The following is a 5975-nucleotide window of genomic DNA, read 5'->3' as shown; positions in this document are numbered from 1 at the left end:
TTTTTGTTGTCACTGCAATAGTTTTCAAGCATTTACCTGTCGGCCGGGTTCGTTTTCACACAAACCCGACCGAAAGGTAACCAACCCTTACCCGTCGGGAGAGTTTGTTTTCACACAAACCCCACCGAAAGGCAACCAACCCTTTACCCGTCGGGAGAGTTCGTTTTCACACAAACCCGACCGAAAGGCAACCAACCCTTTACCCGTCGGGAGAGTTTGTTTTCACACAAACCCCACCGAAAGGTAACCAACCCTTTACCCGTCGGGAGAGTTCGTTTTCACACAAACCCCACCGAAAGGTAACCAACCCTTTACCCGTCGGGAGAGTTCGTTTTCACACAAACCCCACCGAAAGGTAACCACCCCTTTACCCGTCGGGAGAGTTCGTTTTCACACAAACCCGACCGAAAGGTAACCAACCCTTACCCGTCGGGAGAGTTTGTTTTCACACAAACCCCACCGAAAGGTAACCAACCCTTACCCGTCGGGAGAGTTTGTTTTCACACAAACCCCACCGAAAGGTAACCAACCCTTTACCCATCGGGAGAGTTCGTTTTCACACAAACCCGACCGAAAGGCAACCAACCCTTTACCCGTCGGGAGAGTTCGTTTTCACACAAAGCCCACCGAAAGTTAACCAACCCTTTACCCGTCGGGAGAGTTCGTTTTCACACAAACCCGACCGAAAGGCAACCAACCCTTTACCCGTCGGGAGAGTTCGTTTTCACACAAAGCCCACCGAAAGTTAACCAACCCTTTACCCGTCGGGAGAGTTCGTTTTCACACAAACCCGACCGAAAGGCAACCAACCCTTTACTCGTCGGGAGAGTTCGTTTTCACACAAACCCGCCCGAAAGGTAACTAACGCTTTACCCGTCTGTAGGGTTTGTTTTCACACACTCGACCGAACTGTATGTGAAAAACACCGAACACACAACCTTTTGTTACCAAGGGTAACCCCTTTTGTAACCAAGATCAAAAGTTAACATAGCCTACAGTGTTTTTCATGAGTGGAGCATTGTGCCTGGAATAGATCAACCCCTTCGTTGTACTCATTTGTAACTAAATACCTTAAACTCATCCGATGACTTCATAGCCTTGAGTACCAAACCACATTTCCTGGCGTTGTATTCACACTCCTACCTACCTTTCAGTCCGAGGCCTTCTGGCGTCTTGAGTCGTCGTTCCATCTCAACAAAAACTGTTGATTGGCTTCCATATCTTCCCGGTCCATATACCATATCTTCCCGGTCCACATACCATAGCTTCCCGGTCCACATACCGTGTGGTGCTGAGAAGGCCTTAAATTCTCAACCATGACCTCAAAACTATCATTCACCACCATAGATACTGCGGATGCATGTGGTGACAGGGGAGAAAAAATCTTCCCGTTAACAGGAAGATTTCCAAAAAAAAAACGGCCATCAAACATTGGCTAAAAGTCATAAAAGCTTAAGCTTAACACTTTCCAAAAAGAAAGACTTCCCTTTAACAAGAAGAATAAAGAGAGACAGAAAAAAAAAGAGCTGCTTCAGGAGTGTTTCTATAGGAGAAAAGGGAGTTAGTTGTAGTAGAAGCTCCTGTGGTGGCTTCATCTGAGAAGAAAAAAATGTTATTTGCAACAAAAAGTCCACCAGTTGCTTAGTCTAGGAGGGAAAATGGGTTAAAAACAAATTTAAACACTGAACAGGTTCCAGTTGATCCTCTCCAGATGGAAAACAAGGAGCTGAAAACCTGTAAATAAGAAATGGTGGATTACAGTGTGAACATTACCTCTGCATCCTGCGGCCTGCAGCTCCAGGAGATCTCGACCTGCTGCTGCTGTGCAGAGCTGCACACGTGTGTTAGAATCATGGCAGCAAACCAGCAAAATGCAAAGACCTTTGCACGGTTTTCCCCTCAAACTAACCGACTAAGTTGAGTAATGCTGTTGGATGCAGGTAATGTTAGCTAAGAGATGACAAGCTAATACCAACACAGCACCTTACGCTTGTTAACAAGCAGCCTTTAGGCTACTGGTGTTGTTTATGTTCAAAAGTGGGAAGTACTTGTTACATTCGAGTAGCTTTTTTTTGGGGGGGTGGGAGGGAGGGAAAGGTACTTGGAGCAGTTTTATTGCACTGTACCTTTTTCTTTTACTTGAGTGATATTATTGCTAAGTAGATTCATTTTACACCCACAGAATAAGCCGATGATATATGGCAAGCCGTTTTAACATAAATTCGGTTTCTTCTGACTATCCGTAATTACGTTCTAGATATCTAAAAATGCATTTTGACTAGACAAAACTACATTTTGACTATCTGGAGCGGTAACTTAAGATATCTGCATTTACATTCAGACTAGTAAGAATAATAATTCGAGATATCTTCAATTACATTTTGACGAGTCAAAATTCCTTTCAAGATATCTCAAATTACGACACTGGTTCCGTCATTAATAACAATTTAAGATATCTTTAACTTAATTATGACTAGTCAAAATTACAATTTTAGATATCTGAATTAAGAATTGCGTGAAAGCCCCTTTGTGCTGTCCAAACAGTTGCCTGCAGAATTTTATGTTTCCTGCACAAAATTGTCGATAAATGCCACAACATAGAAAGAGCTCGGCCATGTTGGATATGCAGAGAACTCAAAACTTCATCAACTATAAGACTGCTTCTCAAATCTGCAAAGAATTTCCTGTTTATTCGTTTCCGACAAACCGAATGCACTTAAAAACTGCTTTGAAAAGCTAAAATTGCTATTGTCAAAGCATTTTCAACATATGAAATGTTTTTTCTATTTTTTTTTTTTCTTCTATTTGTCATTGCTTTATTAAACTTTCAAATTGCCACGTAAGTCAGGGTCGTTTTGACTACACATAATATTATTCAAGATATCAGTTAATGTCATTCTGACTAGTCAGAATGTTAATTTAAGATATCTTAAATAGAAAAGCTGTGTAATTCAAGATATCTCCAAATCATTCAGAGATATCTTAAAAAGAATTTTGACTAGTCAAAATTACAATTCAAGATATCTTTAATTTAGTTTTGTCTAGCAATTATTTGCTTTTAAGATATCTATAATTTAGTTTTCACTAGTCAAAACTACATATTTCCTATCCAAAAATAAATGTAAGATATCTCAAATGTTGTTGTCATTCGAGATATCTTTAATTAGAATTATGACTAATCAAAACTAAATTCGAGATAACTCGAATTTACTTTATGATTAGTCATAATTTGATTGTAGATATCTGAAGTGTGCATTTCAGATAGTTAGTAATTCATTGTAGATATCTTGAATTGAAGTCTCCATACAACTATGATAAATCTGACGTCATTTCGACTAGTCAGAATGTAATTAGAGATATATCAAATAGGTATTTTATTAAGTCAAAATATAATTAGAGATATCTTAAATCGCTAAAACGTCTAGTCATAAAACAATTTGAGATATCTGGAACGTAAGGGCGGCAAAACCGAATTTAAGTTGAAACGGCTTGCCGTAGCTTAGCCCCCCTGTTAAACTCGTCTGGAGCCGAGCCTGTCGTCGATGGAAAAAGACAAAAACTAAAAGTAAGGTTTCCGAAATATAACTTACCGAATAACCAACGCAGCGATTTCAAACATGGCACTCCAGCGGCCTACTTGCCGTCACTGCAGCCTCCTCGTAGGTCAAGTAGGCCTCGATGTCCATAATCGATCAGCTGGCAGCTCCAGCTGCCATTTTATCTCCTCAGATGTTTCAGGGACGCCAGCAACCAAACAAACCGCCGCTGAGAGGCCGCGGTCGGGTCTCTCCTTGTGTGCTGCTCTGTTTGGACACAAAAAATTACTTCACTAACCAGGCCGAGCGGCAGAATCAGCTGTGTGCCGCCTCCCCCTCCCCCGAACTGGAAGCCATTGATGTTTTCACTTTAAAGTGGCTAACTCTCTGTTATTCCTATATTGATTTGATACAATAAGGGCTTCCGCACTTCCCATAACTGTGGCTTCTGTCACTTTATTCAGCAATTAAAACTGTTTAATCCATTGTTAACACGTCGTAACCTGCTTTTCCAAGCCGCCTTTAAACGTCACATGATCGTCAAGATGCTCGCCCTGGCTCTACACCTGTGCAAAGGAGACCTGCTGCTGCTGTGCAGAGCTGCACACGTGTGTTAGAATCATGGCAGCAAACCAGCAAAATGCAAAGACCTTTGCACGGTTTTCCCCTCAAACTAACCGACTAAGTTGAGTAATGCTGTTGGATGCAGGTAATGTTAGCTAAGAGATGACAAGCTAATACCAACACAGCACCTTACGCTTGTTAACAAGCAGCCTGTAGGCTACTGGTGTTGTTTATGTTCAAAAGTGGGAAGTACTTGTTACATTCGAGTAGCTTTTTTTTGGGGGGGTGGGAGGGAGGGAAAGGTACTTGGAGCAGTTTTATTGCACTGTACCTTTTTCTTTTACTTGAGTGATATTATTGCTAAGTAGATTCATTTTACACCCACAGAATAAGCCGATGATATATGGCAAGCCGTTTTAACATAAATTCGGTTTCTTCTGACTATCCGTAATTACGTTCTAGATATCTAAAAATGCATTTTGACTAGACAAAACTACATTTTGACTATCTGGAGCGGTAACTTAAGATATCTGCATTTACATTCAGACTAGTAAGAATAATAATTCGAGATATCTTCAATTACATTTTGACGAGTCAAAATTCCTTTCAAGATATCTCAAATTACGACACTGGTTCCGTCATTAATAACAATTTAAGATATCTTTAACTTAATTATGACTAGTCAAAATTACAATTTTAGATATCTGAATTAAGAATTGCGTGAAAGCCCCTTTGTGCTGTCCAAACAGTTGCCTGCAGAATTTTATGTTTCCTGCACAAAATTGTCGATAAATGCCACAACATAGAAAGAGCTCGGCCATGTTGGATATGCAGAGAACTCAAAACTTCATCAACTATAAGACTGCTTCTAAAATCTGCAAAGAATTTCCTGTTTATTCGTTTCCGACAAACCGAATGCACTTAAAAACTGCTTTGAAAAGCTAAAATTGCTATTGTCAAAGCATTTTCAACATATGAAATGTTTTTTCTATTTTTTTTTTTCTTCTATTTGTCATTGCTTTATTAAACTTTCAAATTGCCACGTAAGTCAGGGTCGTTTTGACTACACATAATATTATTCAAGATATCAGTTAATGTCATTCTGACTAGTCAGAATGTTAATTTAAGATATCTTAAATAGAAAAGCTGTGTAATTCAAGATATCTCCAAATCATTCAGAGACATCTTAAAAAGAATTTTTACTAGTCAAAATTACAATTCAAGATATCTTTAATTTAGTTTTGTCTAGTAATTATTTGCTTTTAAGATATCTATAATTTAGTTTTCACTAGTCAAAACTACATATTTCCTATCCAAAAATAAATGTAAGATATCTCGAATGTTGTTGTCATTCGAGATATCTTTAATTAGAATTATGACTAATCAAAACTAAATTCGAGATATCTCGAATTTACTTTATGATTAGTCATAATTTGATTGTAGATATCTGAAGTGTGCATTTCAGATAGTTAGTAATTCATTGTAGATATCTTGAATTGAAGTCTCCATACAACTCTATGATAAATCTGACGTCATTTCGACTTGTCAGAATGTAATTAAAGATATATCAAATAGGTATTTTATTAAGTCAAAATATAATTAGAGATATCTTAAATCGCTAAAACGTCTAGTCATAAAACAATTTGAGATATCTGGAACGTAAGGGCGGCAAAACCGAATTTAAGTTGAAACGGCTTGCCGTAGCTTAGCCCCCCTGTTAAACTCGTCTGTAGCCTGTCGTCGATGGAAAAAGACAAAAACTAAAAGTAAGGTTTCCGAAATATAACTTACCGAATAACCAACGCAGCGATTTCAAACATGGCACTCCAGCAGCCTACTAGCCTTCACTGCAGCCTCCTCGTAGGTCAAGTAGGC

Source organism: Xiphophorus hellerii, chromosome 14 (genome assembly GCF_003331165.1).
Source record: "Xiphophorus hellerii strain 12219 chromosome 14, Xiphophorus_hellerii-4.1, whole genome shotgun sequence".
In the NCBI taxonomy this organism is placed as follows: Eukaryota; Metazoa; Chordata; class Actinopteri; order Cyprinodontiformes; family Poeciliidae; genus Xiphophorus; species Xiphophorus hellerii.
Note: the sequence above shows the minus strand (reverse complement) of the source record.